General features: G+C 36.6%; 1 protein-coding gene and 2 long non-coding RNA genes across 3 annotated transcripts in view; 1 reads left to right on the top strand and 2 right to left on the bottom strand.

Moving 5' to 3' along the window:
• The window catches only part of LOC147571242 (EF-hand calcium-binding domain-containing protein 13-like), a 176,006-nt gene that overhangs the window by 53,994 nt on the left and 99,879 nt on the right, over positions 1 to 22,133 (bottom strand).
• On the top strand, positions 974 to 21,484 carry LOC147571244 (uncharacterized). Its single transcript, XR_015247590.1, has 2 exons — positions 974 to 1,020; positions 21,177 to 21,484. It is a non-coding gene; the product is annotated as an uncharacterized LOC147571244 (long non-coding RNA).
• LOC147571245 (uncharacterized) lies at positions 5,420 to 7,124 on the bottom strand. Its single transcript, XR_015247587.1, has 3 exons — positions 7,034 to 7,124; positions 6,001 to 6,144; positions 5,420 to 5,553 (listed from the first exon to the last, which is right to left on the bottom strand). It is a non-coding gene; the product is annotated as an uncharacterized LOC147571245 (long non-coding RNA).

The following is a 22,133-nucleotide window of genomic DNA, read 5'->3' as shown; positions in this document are numbered from 1 at the left end:
CCTTAAGGCATCTTATGGTTTTCTAGCTACGTAAACTTTTGTCCTGAATGCAATCTACAGTCTGCCTATTTAAATCCTATTCATGTCAAAACCAGCTCCTAAGTCTAGATTTCTAAAAAGCCTTCTGTTGAACCTAGATGATGCCCTCTAACCACTACTCTTTCCTTTTCCTTTCCTTCCCAAACTATTTTCTGGAAAGAAGTGTTCTTATTCATCACAATCATATTGTCATTCACACATCAAACTGGTCTTATCTAGCTTCCACCCTCTCAAAACTGCTTTTACCAAGTTCACCCATTAACTATTTATTGCCAAATCAATGAATACTTTTTTGGGGTCTTATTTAATACTTTCCTCTTTCATTCCCAAATTAATGAATACTTCTTAATTTGTTGGTCTTATCTAATACTTTCCTCCTTCAAACTCTTTTTTCTCTTTGTTTTGTTGCTATAGCTTTCTTTTGGTTTCTCTCCTACCGTTCGTTCTAGTTACTTCCTGTTACGTCCTTTATAAACTATTCTTTCTCCACCATTACTTAAATGTTAGCATTTCAGTGTCCTTGGCCCTCTTCTTGTTGCACTCTATAAACCATTCCTGAATTCTCTTGTCACTACAAACTGTATGTTGCTGACTCTCAAGTTTCTATTTCTAGGCTAGACCATTGTCTACTGCACATCTTCAACTCCGTGTCCACTCCATGCCCTCAAACACAGTATTTCCTTTTTGTGTGATATATTGAATGTGGTTCAATGAATTCAATGTGCGATATATTGAATGTGATTCAATGAATTCAGTGAATTCAAATGAACTGATGATTTTATTTCCATGCAAATAACAACTCTTTGGGACAGATCAGATACATTTTTTTACTTCCATATTGCCAAATTTTAATTTGACCGGTTCTACATTTATCCCCCTGTGGCAGCTGGAGCATTGACAGCAGACAGAAACTTTCCTCATTCCAGTCTATCAAGGAAAATCTGCAGTTAAAAACTTTGATCAGCAGGCATTCAGAGAATGGTAGGTGGCAAATAAAGATCCTAGTGGATTATTCTAATTGCATTTTGTTTTACCTTCATAACTTAAGAAGCTGTAAGAAAAGAGAGAGGACAACTTTCTCTGTGTGTGTTTTTCTTTTAATATAATTTATTGTCAAGTTAGCTAACATTCAATGTATACAGTGTACTCTTGGCTTCAGGAGTAGAATCCATGATTCATCGCTTACATACAACAACATACAGTGCTCATCCCAATAAGTACCCTCCTCAATGCCCATCACCCACTTTCCCCTGATCCCCACCCCCCCATAAATCCTTAGTTTGTTCTGTGTATTTAAGAGTCTCTTATGGCTTGCCTCCCTCTCTGTTTGAAACTATTTTTTCCCTTTCCCTTCCCCTATGATCTCTTGTTAAGTTTCTCAAATTCCACACATGAGTGTACACATATATCTCTCTTTCCTTGACTGACTTATTCCACTTAGCATAATACCCTCCAGTTCCATCCACGTTGTTGCAAATGGCCAGATTTCATTCGTTTTCGTTACCGAGTAGTAGTCCACTGTATATATAAACCACATCTTCTTTATCCATTCATCCGTTGATGGACATTTGGGCTATTTCCATAATTTAGTTATTGTTGATAGTGCTGCTATAAACATTGGGGTACATTTACCCCTATGAATCAGCATAATTTAGTTATTGTTGATAGTGCTGCTATAAACATTGGGGTACATTTGCCCCTATGAATCAGCACTCCTGTATCCTTTGGATAAATTCCTAGTAGTGCTATTGCTGGGTCATAGGGTATTCTGCTTTTAATTTTTTGAGGAACCTCCACACTGTTTTCCAGAGAGGCTGCACCACTTTTCATTCCCACCAACAAGTGCAAGAGAGTTCCCATTTCTCCACATCCTCACCCACATCTGTTGTTTCCTGAGTTGTTAATTTTAGCCACTCTGACCTGTGTGAGGTGGTATCTCAGTGTGGTTTTGATTTATATTTCCCTGATGATGAGTGATGTTAAGCATCTTTTCATGTGTCTGTTGGCCATCTGGATGTCTTCTTTGGAAAAGTGTCTGTTTGTGTCTTCTGCCTGTTTCTTCACAGGATTATTTGTTTTTCATGTGTTGAGTTTGGTAACTTCTTTATAGATTTTGGATACTAGCTCCTTATCTGATATGTCATTTGCAAATATCTTCCTCCCATTCCATCAGTTGCCTTTCAGTTTTGTTGATTGTTTCCTTTGCTGTACAGAAGCTTTTTATTTTGATGAGGTCCCAATAGTTCATTTTTGCTTTTATTTCCCTTGCTTTTGGAACTCTCATCACTGTTATTTAACAGAGTGTTGGAAGTCCTAGCTTAAGCAATCAGACAGCAAATGAAATAAAAGGCACCCACATTGGCTAAGAAGAAGTCAATCTTTGGCTTTTTGCAGATGACATGATACACTACATGGAAAACACAAAAAACTCCACCAAAAAGCTGCTAGAACGGATACATGAATTCAGTAAAGTCACAGGATATAAAATCAATGTACAGAAATTGGTTGCATTTCTATACACCAACAATGAAACAACAGAAAGAGAAAACAAGAAATCAATCCCATTTACAATTGCACCAAGAACCATAAAATACCTAGTAATAAACCTAACCAAAGATGTAAAAGATCTATATGCTGAAAACTATAGAAAACTTGTGAAAGAACTTGAAGAAGACACAAAGAAGTGGAAAAACATTCCACGCTCATGGATTGGAAAAACAAATACTGTTAAAATGTCGATATTACCCAAAGCAATCTACACATTCAAGGCAATCCCAATCAAAATTGCACCAGCATTCTTCTCAGAGCTAGAGGAAACAATGTTTCGATTTGTAGGGAACCACACAAGACCCCAAATAGCCAAAGTAATGTTGAACAGGAAAACCAAAGCAGGAGGCATCACAATCCCAGACTTCAGGCTCTACTACAAAGCTGTAATCATCAAGACAGTATGGTATTGGCACAAAAACAGACACATAGACCAATGGAATAGAATACAGAACCTAGAATCGGGCCCCCAAATGTATGGCCAACTAATCTTTGACGAAGCAGGAAAGAGTATCCAATGGAAAAAAGACAGTCTCTTTAGCAAATGGTGCTGGGAGAACTGGACAGTAACATGCAGAAGAAGGAAACTGGACCACTCTCTCACACCATACACAAAAATAAACTCAAAGCGGGTGAAAGACCTAAATGTGAGCCAGGAAACCATCAAAACCATAGAGGAGAAAACAGGCAACAAACAACCTGTTTAACCTCAGCTGCAGCAACTTCTTTCTCGACATGGCTCTGAACTTTCTGTGGTTTTGACAGTCGTATTTACATCCTTCTTTAATGAACACTGTACGAAGTTTTCACAGACTCTAAGTATGAATCTAGTTTGAAGTGTCTAGTGTCAATTTGCACAATGGATGCAGAGAAAAAAGAACTAGGATAATTGGATGTGCTAGATATATAAAAGTATTGACTAATGTTATTACAAATTATTTTTATCATATTCTCTTATTCATTTTCACCACTTTCTTTACTGGTGTATTACTTTATATTGAAAACAGAAGAGAGAATCCAGGAAATAAATATATATGTATATTTATATGATTTGTTACAAAACTACAAAGGAATTTCAGTATAGAAAGTATAGAGAAAATACAATCTTTTCAACAGTGGTGCTGGAACAAATGAAGGTCCATATGCAAAAACAAAACAAAACAAAAAGGAACTCTGATCCATACTTTATTCCACATACAAAGATTAACTCAAAATAGATCACAGAGCTAAAATACAAAACCAGAGGTGCCAGGGTGGCTCAGTCAGTTAAGCAGCCAACTTCAGCTCAGGTCATGATCTCCCGGTGAGTTTGAGCCCCGCCTCAGGCTCTGTGCTGATAGCTCAGAGCCTGGAGTCTTGCTTTGGATTCTGTCGCCCTCTCTCTCTGCCCCTCCCCCACTTGTGCTTTTTCTCTCTCTCTCTCTCTCTCTCTCTCTCTCTCTCAAAAATAAATAAAAATATTAAAAAAATATTTTTTAATGCAAAACCAAAACCCATAAAACTTTTAGAAGAAAACATATAATAAAACATTTGTAACCTTGGGTGAGGCAAAGTTTTCATACATGTGACACCAAAAGCACAATATGTAAAAGAAAAAAAAAACTAACTGGACTTCATCAAAATTAAAACTAATGCTCTTCTAAAGACACTTAAGAAAATGAAGACACTCAGAGAAAAATGTGCTCAGTAGAAGACTCGGAGAAAATATTTGCTAAGTATATATCTCATAAAGGACATGTATCCAGAATACAAACAGAAATACAAAAAAAACCCATCCAACTTTATTTTTTTTTATTATTTTTTTTAACGTTTATTTATTTTTGAGACAGAGAGAGACAGAGCATGAACGGGGGAGGGTCAGAGAGAGAAGGGGAGACACAGAATCCGAAACACGCTCCAGGTTCTGAGCTGTCAGCACAGAGCCCGACTCGGGGCTTGAACTCACGAACCGCGAGATCATGACCTGAGCCGAAGTCGGCGGCTTAACCGACTGAGCCACCCAGGTGCCCCAAAACCCATCCAACTTTAAAAGCGGGCAAAAGCTCTGCATAGACACTTTATAAAGAAGATACACAGATGACAAATAAGCACAGGAGAAGATGCTCAACATCATTAATCAGTGAGGAAACACAAATTAAAACCACAATGAGATACTACTACACACTTATTAGAATGATTAAAATTAAAAAGACTGACTACACCAAGCACTCCCGAGGATATGGAGGAATTGGACCTCTTCATACACTGCTGGTGGAAATGTAAAATGGTGTGGCCACTCTGGAAACCGTTTGCAGTTTCTTAAAACGTTAAACATACACCTACCATGTGAACCAGCCAATCTTTGGTAACTACTCAAGAGAAAGGAAAAGCATACATTCATACAATAAATTGTACACAACTGTTCATAACAGCTTTATTTATAAGAGCCCCAAACTGGAAATAGCCTAACGAGCCTCACCAGGTAAGTAGATAAACCAGTGTATCAGTAAAATGGAGTGCTATGCCAGTAATAAATAAGAATGAACTGCTGATACATGCTACGTGGATGAATCTCAAAATAATTATGCTGAATGAAAGCATCTTGCAAAAAAGAATATACCCATTTTATAAAAGTCTGGTAAATGCCAATGGATCTATACTGGCAAAAAGCAGATCAGTGGTTGCCTACGGATGAGGAACAGGATGGGAAAAAGGCAGGAGAGATTACAGAGGAGCATGAGGCAGTTTTGCAGGTCAGGGATGTGTTCATTACCTTGATTGTGATGACAGGTTTATAGGTGTGTGCATATGTCAAACTGTGTACTTTTAATTATAAAAATATACAGCTTTTGAATATCATTTATAGCTCACAATACTGTTTAATAATAACAAAAGGCAATGGGAAATATGACCCACCTTCAAATTCAGGAGCTGGCTTATTTGTGTTCAAAGCCTCCAACATTTGTTTGAGACTTACTTCACTATTTTCTAAAAAGTAAAGTATAAGGATTACAAAATGGCAAAGGTGTCAATGTGAATAATCATCATTAAAATAACCATGACAGGGAATGGTGTGGGGGGGGGGGGGGACAAATTTTGTTAATGTCTGAAAATTAGCCAGATAAAAACTAATCAATTTAAAAGAATTTTACCACGAATCTATTCCCTTAAAACAAGAAAAAATTCTAACCGTATTATTTGTCTTAATTAAATATTGATGTATGCATTTTACAAATGTGATGTCAGACAGAGGGTGACTCTTAAAAATACTTCCAAGAGTAAAAAAATATTAATTTTAATTTGTTCTCAGTATGCCTACATTCTCATTATGTTTCTAAGACCTAGTTTATCTAAAACATACATATATAAAACATATCCCAAGCACACAGTAAAACTAGGACTTCAACAGAGATTGTTCTTTTAAAAAGGACTCACCATCAATAGATGCTTGACCCAGAATTTCCTGGAACGTCTTGTTGCTTAATGGAATTCTAGCCTTCCGGAGTTGGGACCTCAGCTCATTTATAGGCATCTTATCATTTCTGATCTTATCAAGAGTTGTAATCTCTTTAAATAAATCTGTAGACATGTCAAGAATAGAGAACTGATGAGGAAGTTGAGGCAAAGCCCTTTTTTAGACTTAACACCCTAACCTGCACAGAGTAGATGCATTACAAAAGGAATTCTGAGTTAGAGGGCTTTCAAAACATGTCAGTGGGCTTTGTTTTCAGAAGTCACTTAAACAATAAGCAAAATTTAACATACCCCTAGCCAGCTAAAAGTTGAGTTTCTGCAACATTTTTGTACAAGTTTGCTTTTATTTATTAACTATTTCTCCTCAAAGGTTTTTCTACTACATGCTCCAGTCTTTCAGAGACTGTAAAGCATTTCAAGAACAGCTTGATAATAAATAGCTCTTGGAATGAAGTCAAATATCAAAAATAGAACCCAGCTAGTTGGCAAAAGGAAAACTGAAAAATATAAATCTGTTATGCACTGAAAAACAGCCACACCCTATCCTAGGCATCAGAAAGCCTCTCTTTCTTGCTAGCCTACCTACTAGTATTACATGCAGTAAATCCTTTTTTTTTTTTTTTTTGTACTTTTTTTTAACATTTCACTATAGGTGAGAAAAAGAAGCATATGGAAATTATTGGAGGTGAGAGAAAATTGTATTAGATTCACCAGGGGAGAAAATGTGTACCTTATACTGGAGCATATACTGAGACAAACTATTTCGCTTTAAGAAAGCATATTCTAGGAATGTAATTCTAAATAATTCATTACAGTCAAAGCACAGATTAAATATGATAAGGAATAAGAAAGCAGATTATAACATCTTGATACATTAAAAAGAAAACTTAAGGAATTAAAAATACAGGGGAAAACAAACCATATTTTAGAAAAAGAATACCATTGAATTATCTTAGAAATTTACTTTTAATTTTCATTCTTTTACTATACTTACTATTGAATGGTGTTGATGGTTTAGGTGAATTAGTGAAAACATCAGTTACATCTTTTAAGATCTTTTTACTTTCTGCAAAGTTAAGAAACAAAATGGAATTTAAATAGATTTTAAGCTCATGAAAGCAGGGATCTGGTATTGTTTCAATTTCATTCAGCTTTCAAACTTCTGTGACCATAATGCATGGTAAGAAATACACTTAGATTATGAGCATGTGCGTGTACACACACACACACACACACACACACACACACACACACACACACAAACAGGGAATGCAAGGAAACACAATCTGGGAATTGCAAGGTACAGTTAGGATTCAGACCTCCCCATCCCCTGCCCCGAGGCAGGTCATAAGACACTCATGTGAGAGATGCCCTTGCTATACCCAGAGGGAGGGTGCATCCTTATCTCTGAAGACTGAGGGTTGGAGGGACACCAAGAGGAATCTGAACGAACAGACCTTACTAAGTTTCCCCTGGTTGACCACCCTCAGCTCATATCATTTTGTCCCATCACAGTTTTCTACCACTTTCCACGCTTCATCAAAGCTAACACCAAAACATTAAACACCAAGGTTTAACAACTCCTTATGAATATTCCCCTTTCATGTAAAATTTATATTAAATTTGAATGCTTTTCTCTTGTTGATCTGTCTTTTGTTACAGGGCTCCAGCTGGGAACCTAGAAGGGTAGAAGGAAAAGATTGTGTTCCCACTCCTACAGAAGCCTGCTTCAGGGATCATAGGCTGGTAGCCCACAGACTGAATATAGCTGAGATTCAGTCATGTTCATTGTCCTAGGGAGTGGTGGGGTTTTCTTTCCATTTGAATTTAACTATCTTCATCTAGGACACATGCTCTCAAGTTACCTTACAGTCCACACCCCTTCCTTTTGTCTTATAACCAACTCATTTTATTAATTTTGCATTACGTGCCTGGCTACTGCAGGCATTTGAGTTAGCGGACTCTGCAGAGCCTGATTCAAAAGTTACCCTTCTCTATTGAAGTCTATTGTAATTTATCTAAATAGCAAATATTGGAGCTATGGCACTATACCTCTTGAAGTGGCAGGATAATTTGACCCATCTTTCCTATTCGAAGCAGTTAGCTTGGCCTTAAATATTTCCTCACTCCTGAGATTTTTGTAGACTGAGAGTTTTTGTAGGGACTGTGTTTGCAAAAACCTAGAGTCATTGAAGAAAATATGCCAAATGCCTAAATAGAGAGGCAGAGTTTGTCTGGAGACAGAGACAGAAGGAAAGAGAGGGACAGGGAGGGGTTGAGAGACTAGAGGTTTGATGGGAAAGAGTGAGAATTACCCTGTGGGAGCTTCCCTTCACACAGATGCAGGATTACCACAGGCTCCAACAACAAAGCGTCAGTAGAAACACAATGCAAGGAAGTTTTACCTCTGTCTCCCACATTATGGTGTGACTTTGGAATGGGAGAGGGTGCCAGTAATCAACCACCCTGCCCCCAGGGTCTGATTTAATTTAATTGAAAGAAAAAAATGATTTCAATTTCTGGTATTTAGTAGCTAGATATCTGGATCAGCCCTCCTACTAAAAACAACTAAAAATTCTAAATAAAATTATTGCTATAAAAAAAAATCTTGGGGCGCCTGGGTGGCTCAGTCGGTTAAGCGTCCGACTCCGGCACAGGTCACGATCTCACAGTCCGTGAGTTCGAGCCCCGCGTCGGGCTCTGTGCCGATAGCTTGGAGTCTGGAGCCTGTTTCAGATTCTGTGTCTCCCTCTCTCTTTCTGACCCTCCCCGACTCATGCTCTGTCTCTCTCTGTCTCAAAAATAAATGTTAAAAAAAAAAAATTTTTTTTAAATCTTGAATTCATCAATGTGCTGCCAAGAAAGTAAGAAATTCCCAGACCAAACAACTGATGAAAGGCTGTAATCCAGAAACACGGCGACTGTTTTTACCCAAAGAGTGTTTGCCAAACACAAAACTAAAACAAAACAAAATTGGATGAATTTTAGTTTGTACTTTCAAAGGCTCAGACAAAGCCTAAGTTCCTCCCAAAGTGGAGGGGAACGTGGGGTGGTTATCCTCAATTTACAAAAATGTTTCTCTAGATTTCAAGACCCAGAAAAAAATATCAAGAATAAGAAACAGTTCCTCCTTTATAGATAATCTGACTTTTCTCTCTAGCTACCTTTAAGATTTTTCTTTCTCTTTGGTATGTCACAGTTTCATCATGATAACCCTACGTATGGATTTCCTTTCATCCTATGTGGGATTCACTGGAATTCTTGTATTGGTAGGTTTAGGTCTTTCTCATTCTGGAAAATTCTCAGCTATAGTTCTCCAAATATTTTCTCTGCAACCACTCTGTCTCTTCTCTCCTGTGTGGATATATATCACATCTTTTCATTCTTTCTTTTTCTAGCTTTACTGAGATGGAACATTATATTAGTTGTAACTAATATATAACGTAATCAGAGATACACATATATATTTCAAACTGATTGCCATAATAAGTAGACCTCTTCATTCTGCCTTCCTTTTAGCTTCTTCTTCTTCTTCTTTTTTTTAATGTTTATTTATGTGGGGGAGAGAGAGAGTAGGAGATGTGCAGAGAGGGAGACAGAGGATCTGAAGAGGGCTCCATGCTTCCAGCAGTGAGCCCAATGCAGGGCTCTAACTCACAAACCACAAGATCATGACCTGAGCAGAAATCTGATGCTCAATCAACTGAGCCACCCCAGCGCCCCTAACCTCTTTCCTATATTCCAACTCTGTCTTTCTATGCTGCATTCTGTATAATTTCTTCAAACTCCTTTGCACTTCATATTTCTCTCTTCACCCATGTTTAATCTGCTAATATTGTTGTCTGCTAATTAATTTTATTATATTTTTAATTTCTTTATGTCCTGTTTCTTTCTTTTCAAATTTTAGTTTCCCTTACATGTTTTCAAATTTATCTTTTTTTAGAAGAGTACAGAAAGAGTGAAATTAAAAGAATAGAAAATACATATATATCCAAAAATATACTGTATTGCATATTTGCAGGTTGCTCAGAGAGTAAATCTTAAAATTTCTCAACATAAGAAAAAAACCCCTTCTTTTAACTATGCATGGTGACGTGTTAACTAGATCTATCGTTGTGATCATTTCATTCTATATGTGAAATATATATACAAAATGTCACAAAATCAATGGTAGAGAAGAAAATGATACAGATGAAAACATAAATCGAGGAAACAATAAACACACACGATAGAGAGGATCAGAAAGCCAGGAATTAGTTAAGAGTTATTAAAATTGACAAACCACTAGCATAAATGACCTAAAAAGAAAAAAGATGGGGCGCCTGGGTGGCTCAGTCGTCAAGCGTCTGACTTCGGCTCAGGTCATAATCTCATGGTCCATGAGTTTGAGCCCCGCGTCAGGCTCTGTGCTGACACCTTAGAGCCTGGAGCCTGCTTCAGACTCTGTGTTCCCTCTCTCTGACCCTCCTCCACTCTCTCTCCCTCAAAAATAAATAAAAACATTTTTAAAAATCTTTAAAAAAGAAGTATCTGATTTTATTTATTTTTTAAAATGTTTGAAAACATCTTTTTAAACATTTTTTAAATGGTTATTTATTTATGTTTGAGAGGGAGAGAGAGAGGGAGAGAACAGGGGAAGGGCAGAGAGCAAAGAGAGAGAGAGAATCCCAGGCAGGCTCCATCTGTCAGTGCAGAGCACTGTGAGATCGTGATCTCAAACCGTGAGATCATGACCTGAGCCAAAATGAAGAGTTGGACGCTTAACTGACTGAGCCACCCAGGCGCCCCAAGACGTATCCGATTTTAAAACCTGGATAAAAACAGTACTTGTTTCTACTAGTCTTCTCCAAATAAAGAAGAGTATCCACACACTTTCCAAAAGGGTTACAACAATTCTCAGTAACCAATTTATAAACATAGCAGTCCCATAACAATCTTCCTAAACCTATGGTATTAGTATTCTTAAAAAAAAAAAAAAAAAAAAATGAGCCAGCATGAACACATATAGTCTAAACAGGAAAACTGAGAGGTAACTCAAGAACTCACCATCTGTTTCAGAGTTCAGTAACCCCTCAGGTTTTTCTTCATTTAAAGGTTTCTCCAGGCCCTCCAATGCAGATAAAAGGTCTTTAACTTCAACTTTCCTATCAAAGACACTATTAACAATGTTACATGCATCTTCTATTCCTAAACAGAGACATGACAAAATACAAAGGTATCTAGTAGGTCAGTCTATCCAGAGACGCACATAACAACTTGATTTGGGTGAAATGTATTCATTTTCTAGAATACCCAGTCTTGAGAGATTTTTGTCTCTCTGAAATATTCTCCAAACTGAAAGCTCTACAACATTTATAGGTTTACAATGCTTATATCAGAAAACAAGACACACTGAAATAGTTTACCTTACTAGTTCAATGCAGGAAGCTAAACAAAACAACAAAATACCAAAATTATCTCTAAGAAAATAGTGCCATGATGGGGAAACAAAAGGGGGCACTTGGGTGGCTCAGTCAGTTAAGTGTCTGACTTTGGCTCAGGTCTTGATCTCACGGTTTGTGAGCTCGAGCCCCACATCAGGCGCTGTGCTGTCAGCGCAGAGCCAGCTTCAGATCTGGCACTCTCTCTCTCTGCCCCTTCCCTACTCATGCTCGCTCACTCTCTCTCTCTCAAAAATAAATAAACAAACATTAAAAAAAAGGCAGCCCTTTCTGTCTTTATCTAAACATTTGGAAAGAATGACAGTGTTGTTGATGACATGCCAATAATTTGTTGCTTTACTAACTTAAGTGTTATTCATTTATATCTTTTAATCTCCCTTGTATCCAAGTTACAACTGTCTTCTTTATTATGTCCTCCCTATTTTTTCCCCTTCATCATACTTCCTAAAGAGTTCTTTATTAGTCTTTTGAAAGAACCAACTTTTGGTTATATGGATAAGTGCGTGTGCGTGCGTGTGTGTGTGTGTGTGCGTGCGTGCGTGCGTGCGTGTGTGTGTGTTCTATTTCACTAACTTCAACTTTCCACTTTGTTAGCTCCTGACTAGCACTTTTCAGGGGGATTGTACTGCTCTTTTGTTGTTTATCCTGCTGGTTAGCTCTGTAAGCTGAACGTTTAAGATACATTGTTCTGGAGGCGCCTGGGTGCCTCAGTCGGTTAAGCGTCCCACTCTTCATTTTGGCCCAGGTCACGATCATGTCAGCTGCGCTGACAGCAAGGAGCCTGCTTGGGATTCTGTCTCTCCTTCTCTGTCTCTGCTCTCCCCCCCCCCCGCCCCCCCATACGCACTCTCTCTCCGAAAATAAATAAACTCAAAAAAAGATAAATTATTTTTGATATTTCTTGTTTTCTAATAAAAGCATTTAATGCTATAAAATATCCTGTAAGATTGTTTTGGTCACACTCTACACGATTTGATACATAGTGCTTTCACTGTCATCATTTCTAAAATCTTTCAGGTTTCTTTTATTCTTCAACCAAGGAATTACTTACAAGGCAATTTGTTTTTCATCTTAAAAGCAACACTTTTCCTTTCTTTCACAAATAATTTTAATGTCACAACATCATGGTCAGACTATGTGGTGTGAATGACTTCTGATTTTTAGAATTCACTGAAATTTTTATTTGTGGCTTAAATACATCATCTATTTTTGTGGCTATTCCATAAGTATTTGAAAAGAATGTGTATGTGTTTAGGATACAGAGTACTCTAATCTGTTTCTGAAGTCAACTTTGTTAATACTGTCACTTCAATCTCAATCTCTTTCTCAATTTCTTTCAATCCGTCTATTTCAATCTCATCTTTCTATTTAGAATTCAGTGTTTACCTGGAAATAGATATAAATATGGTTGTGTTTTATGGGCATTAGTAGAAACCCAACCTATATAAAGCATTCTTTGTTATACACTTATTCCATTTTTTCCTTTCTTCATGGAACCGTATTGTTACTGAGGTCTCTCTCTGGTGCAAATGTAAATCTAGTTTACTGTTATGACGTGTATGTATGGACCGTATTTTATTCAACCATTTCCCCAATCGTGGACTCATAGATTGTTTTCATTTCTTTCCTCCCATAATGTTGCAGGGAGCATCCCTGTACATGTCTCTACAAGAAACTTCTCTGGGCTATTTATCTGAGAATAGAATTATTGGATCATAAGAAATATGCATACTGAATTTGACAAGTACTGCTAGATTGCAATCTGGAATGCTGTACCACTTTACCTACTCACTAGCAATTTGTGAGTATTGCCAACTCTCTTCATACACATATTTAGCTATGTGGGTTTCTCCTCCTGTATACTAAGTCTTATATCCTTACTTATTTTTCCAGTTGATTTCTTTCTTTCTACTGTTGATTTGCAGAATTTCCTTATATTTGAGATATTAATTTTTTGTTGGTTATCTTGTAATTATCTTCTTCTCCAGTCTGTTACATGTTTTAGAGTCCTTGATTTACCAGAAATCCTTAATTTTGATGTAATCAAATCCTTTTTTACCCCATGGTTGTGCTTTTGGGGAGTAACATCTTTACGAAGGTATCCATAACCACAAGGCACAATAGTTTTTCTTACATTTTCTTCCATCAGCTTTATAGTTTAATCTTTGAGATCCATTTTAACATTCATTTGATTCTTTGAAGGTTATTTTTGTATATGGTATGACATAGGGATTCTACTTCATTTTCTCTGCATTGTAAGACAATTTTCTCAAATCAGAAGCTAAATAATACATCTTTTCCCCACTAACTGATGATGTCATTTCTATCACATTCCGAGTTCCCATTAATAGAAGTCTCTACCGGGTTCTGTATTGTGATGCACTGGTCTATTTTCACAGGTCTATATTACAACAGCATTATGCTATGTACTAACATGTGACAAAGCAAGATCTTTATCTTTTTTTTTCCCAAAAGGGTCTTAGCTATTCATAGATCTATAATCTTCTATAATGAATATAGAATTAATTTGTCAAGGTTCCCACCAAACTTATCCTGAGATAGTGAGTGGAACTGCATCCCAAGTACAGATTCTTTAGAGAGAATCCACTTATTTCAATACTTCTTTTAAAACCCCCGTTTTAGGACTACAATTCTCAATCTCAATGTCTGTGGTCCAAGGCTGTTTTAGTGTCCTCATGATAGAACTGTGCTGAAATGTCAAAACAAACCGAAAAAAGTTAAGCATTTAGCCAATGTTTTTCACAAGGAGATAGAGAGCAAATGTAAAAATATATATATATGAAGAAATAAACAAGAAAGATAAGAATACAGAGGGGAAAAGTCATTAGATGTGATTTAAAAAACCAAACTTGATTACTTTGATTATAAGATGGATAACCCCATCAGCATTAGGAAGGACAAAAGAAAGAATATAGCAATAAAACACATGACAAGGAAGAAAGAGAGACAACAGAAATTTTTTTAAATAATTCAAGAATATTACAGTATGAAAAATATGTATCTATGTGTGAAAACCTAGAGTTTACAACATCAACTGAGTTTAAATGAGAAAATGCATAAAAGGGGGGTTTGGTAGAGTATATATAAAGTCTATATACGCACATACCTATACATACACCGACCCCCAAAAATGAAGTTCCTGTTCATATGCATTTTGAATTTCATACTTACTGTGGCACTCGATAAATTCATCACTGTTGTCCAATTCTCTGATGAAATCCTTAAAACTCACCACTTCATCTTTTTTTAAAAAAGAAAAAAAGAAAGAATTTAGATATTATTGTAAAAAGGACCACTTGATGTTATAACACCAGAGCTATAAACACAAAAATAATGGAGAGGACTGGTAATCCTATTGTGACACGTGTGATATGCAGAATCGACCTAAAATAAAGCTGTCAGAGATGCACTTTGAACATCAATTCCTCTGATAAAAACCCATAAATTGATAGACAAGAAACAATTTTTAATTTCTCTTTTAAAAGATATATGGCAGTATATTTCCTTTGGCATTTAGAGTGAAACTTCTGAAATACGCAAAATTTGTTATTTTAAATTGAAATAATTACTCACCGTTAGGATGAGTGTTATCCAAAGTCTCCTTTATTTTATCATCTGTTAGATAGATTCCAATGGCATTTAAATTTTGCTGAAGTACAGGAATGTCTTTAAGTTCATTTTTGTAAATGTTGATGTTGTAAAATTGATTTTTATTTCCTGGGAAGAGATAATCACCTTCACTTAGAAAGGAATTTTCATGTTTCTCCTTTATACTTTAATTTTTTTTAATGTTTATTTATTTTTGACAGAGAGAGAGAGAAAGACAGAGCATGATCTGGGGAGGGGCAGAGACAGAGGGAGACACAGAATCTGAAGCAGGCTCCAGGCTCTGAGCTGTCAGCACAGAGCCTGACACGGGGCTCGAACTCACAGACCGCGAGATCATGACCTGAGTTGAAGTCAGACGCTCAACCGACTGAGCCACCCAGGCACCCGTCTCCTTTATATTTAAAAAAGAGTGGGGGAAAAAATCTCCCAAGATATAAAATTATACTTAAGAGAAAAGGCAGTATTTGTATTTATTTATGTACCTAAAATAATTTAAAATAGGTGACAATAGGTACACATAAATGTATAAATATAAGTAAGGAAACTGGGGGAAAGAAACAGAAGAGCAGCAAAAATAAGACAAAAGAGAGCAACAGACAAAGTACATTTCATAAGGTCATATACATTAAATTTTGCAACAATATCAAATGTGTATGCATCTAACAAGAGCCTTCCAAATATAGCAAAAGCTTGCAGAATTAAAGGGAGGAATGCATGAACCCATAATCAGAACTGCAGATTTGAAAATCTTGCACTTAGTAATTAATTGAACAACTAGAATAAACATCAGTAAGAATTAAGGGCGCCTGGGTGGCTCAGTCAGTTAAGTGTCTGACTTTGGCTTAGGTCACGATCTCACAGTTCATGAGTTAGAGCCCTGTGTTGGGCTCTGTGCTGACAGCTCAGAGCCTGGAGCCTGCTTTGGAGTCTGTGTTTCCCTCTCTCTCTGCCCTTCCCCTGCTCGTACTCTCTTTCTCTTTCTCTCTCTCTCTCTCTCTCTCTCTCTCTCTCTCTCCCCCTCTCTCTCTCAAAAATAAATATTAAAACAAAAAAAAATTTTAATGTTTAAAAAAAATCAGAAATTAGAATATCCAACAAAACTAGCAAACAATCTAACCTAATGATATTTATAGAACACTACCCAACAACTACAGAATATACATTCTTTCAAGTGCACATGGAATATTCACCTAGGTAGACCACATGCTAGTCTTTAAACCAAATCTTAATGTATTTAAAAGAATTTAAATTGTACGAAATAAATTCTCTGACCAAGGTGTATTAAATTAGAAATCAGTAACAAGATCCCTAGCACATGTCCAAATATTTGGAAATTAAATAATATAGTTCTTTAATTTTTGTAATGTTTATTTATTTTTGAGAGACAGAGAGAGGCAGAGCGTGGGTGGGAGAGGGGCAGACAGAGAGGGAGACACAGAATCCGAAGCAGGCTCCAGGCTCTGAGCCGTCAGCACAGAGCCCGACACGAGGCTCCAACCCAGGAACCATGAGATCATGACCTGAGCCGAAGTCGGACACTTAACCAACTGAGCCACCCAGGTGCCCCTAAATAGTACATTTCTAAATAACTCATGTTTCAAATGAGATATCACAAGGTAAATTAGAAAATATTTGAAATAAGTGATTATCAAATCACAACATATAAAATTTTGTGAGATGCTGTGAAAGTGCTCAGAGGGAAATTTGTAGTTTTAAATGCTGGAAAGGTATAAAATCAGTAGTACAAAAAGCAGAGGTATGAAATTCTTTTTTCTTAATGTTTATTTTGGAAAGAGAGAGAGAGAAAGCATGAGCATGAGTAGGGGAGGGGCAGAGAGAGATGGAGACACAGAATCCAAGGCAGACTCCAGGCTGGCACGGGGCTTGAACTCACGAGCCGTGAGATCATGACCGGAGCCAAAGTCGGACGCCTAACCGACTAAGTCATGCAGGCACCCCTGAAACTCCTTTTTAAAAAATTCTTTTTTATAGTTGTATAATACTCTACTGTACATAGAAACTAAAGTTTATTCAACTAACCTCCAATGTTTACACATTAAGTATTTTCATTATATTTTGCCATCTCAAATAATTCTGTAATGAATAATCTTATGTATCTATATTTTCACATTGTTGGAGGGTATCTTCAGGGAAAATTCCTAGAAGCAGGATTGCTGGGTCCAAAGGTAAAGGCATATGTGGTTCTGTTAGACATTGCCAAATTCCCTCCATTAGAATGGTAGCATGTTAAATGCCCACCAGCTATAGGTAAACGTCTTTTTCTCTACAACCTAACAGAGTATGCTGTGAAGGTTTTCAATTTTTGCCAATCTAATGGGTGAGAAATTGTATCTCCATTTTAATTTGCATATTTCGTATTATGAGTAAAATCAAACATCTCTTAATATGTTCATAAGCCATTTAAGATCTTTTTTATGATTTATATATCCATGATTTTTGCCCATTTTTCTATTTTTCTTCTGTGATATACATTGTAGTTTCTACCATATTGTTATTTGTTCTTTGACTTTACCTATGATATCGTATTAATAGACAAAATTGTTTTTTTTTTAATTTTTTCCAAGATGGATGTCAGAGAGCTTACTGCCTATGTTTTTTCCTAGATTTTTTTTAAACGTTAAAAAAATTTTTTTTCAACATTTCTCATTTGTTTTTGTGACACAGAGAGAGAGATAGAGAGAGAGAGAGAGAGCGAGCGAGCATGAGCCGGGGAGGGGAGGAGAGAGAGGGAGACACAGAATCCGAAGCAGGCTCCAGGCTCCGAGCTGTCAGCACAGAGCCCGACGCCCACAGACCGCGAGATCATGACCTGAGCCAAGCCAGACAATTACCTGAGTCATCCAGGCGCCCCTCTTCCAGGAGTTTTATGGTTTCAGGTCTTACAAGTGCAAGTATTTAATCATAGTCTAAGATAGGAATCCAGTTTCATTCTTTTGCATGTGGTTGTCTAGTTTTCCCAACACCGCTTATTGAAGAGTCTGTCCTTTCCGCACCATATATTCTTGCCTCGTTTGTCATAAATGAATTGACCGTATACGCAAGGGTTTATTTCTGAGCTCTCCGTTCTGTTCCACTGATGTCTGTTTTTATGCCAATACCATAGAGTTTTGATTACTATACTTTTGTAATAAAGTTTGGAATCAGAAAGTATGATGGCTCCAGCTTTGCTCTTTCTCAAGATTGCTTTGGCTATCAGGGTTTTCTATGGCTCCACACAAATTTTAGGATTGTTTGTTCTAGGTGTGAAAAATGCCATTGGAATGTTGATAGGGATTGCAGTGAGCCCGTATATCGCTTTGGGTAGTATGGACATTTTAACGTTATTAATTCTTTGACTCCACAAGCATGGAATATCTTTCCATTCATTTGCATCATCTTCAATTTCTTTCTTCAATGTCTTATAGTTTTCAGTGTACAGGTCTTTCACCTCCTTGGTTAAATTTATTCTTAGGGATTTTGTTCTTTTCAATGCAATTGTAATGGGATAGTTTTCTTAATTTCTTTCTGATAGTTTATTAGCAAATAGAAATGCAACTGGTTTTTCTATTGGATTTCATATGGTGCAACTTTACTGAATTTGTTTATTAGTTCTAACAGTTTTTTTTAATAGGGCCTTTAGGGTTTTCTACATATAAGATTGTGTTATCTGCAAATAGTAACAGTTTTACTTCTTTCTTTCCAATTTGGATGACTTTTGTTCCCTTTTCTTGCCTAATTGTTCTCAGTAGGACTTCCAATACTGTGAATACAAGTTGAGTAAAAATAGTGAGAAAAATTACGGCATAGGGAACATAGTCAATAACACTGTATTGTGACACTTTTATTGTGACAGATGATAACTACACTTATCATGGTGAGAAGTGAGCAATACATAGAATTATTGAATCACTATGTTGTATGCCTGAAACTAATATAACATTTTATGTAAACTATATTTTAGTAAACAAAACAAAACAAAAAAACTGGCAAGAATAGGCATCCTTGTCTTGTTCCTGATCTTAGAAGAAAAGCTTTCAGTTTTTCCCCATTGAGCATATATGTGGCCTTTCGTATACGGTCTTCATTAAGCTGAGGTATGTTCCTTCTGTACACACTTTGTTGAGAGGTTTGTTTTTAATCATAAATGGATGTTATCTATCATAAATTGATGTTTGGCAGTTTCTATCAATTTAATTATATATATCCCAGCAATCCCATTTCTAGGTATTCAACTAGGAGAAATGAAAATATATGTCCACACAAATACCTGTACATAAATATTTATAGAAGCTTCACTCATAATCACCAAAACCCAGGAAATTTCAATAGTTTATCAATTGGCAAATACACAAACATTACATTCATGTAATGCAATAATACTCATCAATAAAAATAAACACACTGCATGCAAAAAGTTGATGAATGTAAAGTATAATATGCTATGTGAAAGAAGCCAGACTCAAATGAGCTTCATATGTTCTGATTCCATTTACATGACATCCTAGAAAAGGCAAAACTTTAGAGTCAAAGAATAGATCGGGGGTCACCAGGAATGAGGGTTAGCGAAATGGATGGACTACAAAAGGACACAAAGAAACTTCTGTGGTGATACAGTCTATGTGCTGTTTAGTAATGGTTACATGACATTATTTTTAAGGATTCAAAAAACGATATACCTAAAAAAAGGTGAATTTTACTACATGCAAGTTATACTGCAATAAATATAAATTTGCTCCTCAAAAATATAGTCAAGAGAGTAGTTGAGAATACATAAAAACAGAAAAGATAGGTATAAAATCCACTTTGCTAGGTTGGTCAAAAGTTTTAAAGTTGTCTTCTTTTTATTTTTCAAATTTTTATTTAAATTCTAGTTAGTTAACATATAGTGTACTCTTGGTTTCAGTAGAATTTAGTGATTCATCACTTACATGTGACACCCAGTGTTCAACGTAACAAATGCCCTCCTTAATACCCATCATCCTTTTAGCCCATCCCCCGCCACCTCCCTCCATCAACCCTCAGTTTGTTCACTATAGTTAAGACTCTTTATATGGTTTGCTTCTCTCTCTTTCCCCCACCTTCCCCTACGTTCATCCGTTTTGTTTCTTAAATTCCACATGTGTGAAATCATATGGTATTTGTCTTTCTCTGCCTGACTTATCTCGCTTAGCATAATCCAGCCTGGTTCCATCCACATTGTTGCAAATGGCAAGATTTCATTCTTTTGATGGCTGAGTAATATTCCATTACATATACATATACATATACATATACATATACATATACATATACATACACCGTAACTTCTTTATTCATTCATCAGTCCATGGACATTTGGGTTTTTTCCATAATTTGGCAATTGTTGACAATGCTGCTATAAACATCAGGGTGCACGTGGCCCTTCAAATTAGTATTTGTGTACCTTTTGTGTAAATACCTAGTAGTGAAATTGCTGGGTCATAGGGTAGTTCTATTTTTAACTTTTTGAGGAAACTCCATATTGTCTTCCACAGTGGCTGCACCAATTTGCATTCTAAAAATTATTTTCTCATCGTTTATAATATTCTGATAAATTCAGGTCAGATATACCTAGTGAATAATCTCAGAGAACAGTATATAATCTAATATTTTTCTAGCACTATCAAAGTAAAACTACCCATAACTTTGAGTTTGGGGTAAACTTAGCAGTCTTTGCCATATAATTCAAACACAAGTTATATAAACTAATACTGTATTGTTTCATCTTTAAAAAAAATTAATGTTTGTTTATTTTTGACAGAGAGAGAGACAGGGAAACCGAGTACGAGTGGGGGAGGAGCAGTGAGGGAGGGAGACACAGAATCCGAAGCAGGCTCCAGGCTCTGAGCTGTCAGCACAGACCCTGATGGGGGGGCTCCAACTCACAGACCACAAGATCATGACCTGAGCCGAAGTCTGACGCTTAAACAACTGAGCCACCAAGGTGCCCCTATATTGTTTTATCTTTATATTGTTTCTTACTTACCTGTGCTTTATCTAATCCTGTGTGGTTTTTAAAAGATTTTGTTTGTTTGTTTACTATTTTAGGGAGAGAGAGAGCACAAGCTGGGGAGAAGGATGAAGGGAGAGAGGAAATCTTAAGCAGGCTTCATACTCAGCGCGAATGGATGCAGGTTGAGCCCATGACCCTGGAATCATGACCTGAGCCGAAGTCAAGAGTCAGTTGCTCAACCGACTGAGTGACGCAGACGCCCCAATCCTGTGTTGTTTTAACATGAAAACCACTGCCTGTCCTTCCACACGGAGCCAGTAGATACATATTAAGTGGAACTCACCTGAGGCTTTAGGCATGTTCAATGTATCACAGAACTTAATAAAAAATTCTTGAAAGGTAATCTTGCCATTTTCTGTAATGCAAAGTAAAATGTAGATGAAGGAATTACTGCTTCTGAATTAATCTGTCAGCAGTTAATAGTCAAGTTATAACAAAGGTGAAAAGCCCGGGGGTCAGCCTGTACTGTTCCTTCTTCCTTAACTTCTGCATACATATGATTATCAATTTCTATTCAATTATTTCCAAATACTTCTTGAGTATATCACTATATTAGTTAATGCCTATGCTATTACAATAGCATTGCTAAAAATCTATCGCATCAGTCTCATTGCTCTCCATTTATTTTAAACAATGCAGCAAGAGAGGTCTTTCTCTTTAAAAAAAAAAAATCTGGTTACTCCTCTGAATAAAACCCTTCAGTAGCTCCTACTTGTCCAAAAACTACAAAAGCAAAACAAAACAAACACATGGTGGGTAGGCAAAGAGGCTATAGGCCAATATTCCTTACAAATGTGTTAACATCTAAGTGAAATTCTAGAAAATAGGGTTTAGCAGTATAAGCAGAAACTAAAGTTCTAGATACCTTTAGGACATGCATTGTCACTGAGGGTGATAGGCTTTCAGGAAGGAAAACAGGTTCTTGGAGGGGAAAAAATCTTAGCCATTACAATGGTTTGTGGCCACAGTACATAAGCAAGTATTTATTTTTG

This window comes from Puma concolor, unplaced genomic scaffold (genome assembly GCF_028749965.1).
Source record: "Puma concolor isolate L17-30 unplaced genomic scaffold, mPumCon1.1.hap2 unalloc_scaffold_38, whole genome shotgun sequence".
Classification (NCBI taxonomy): Eukaryota; Metazoa; Chordata; class Mammalia; order Carnivora; family Felidae; genus Puma; species Puma concolor.
The sequence above is the reverse complement of the archived record's forward strand: the minus strand, read 5'-3'. Positions and strand labels throughout refer to the sequence as shown.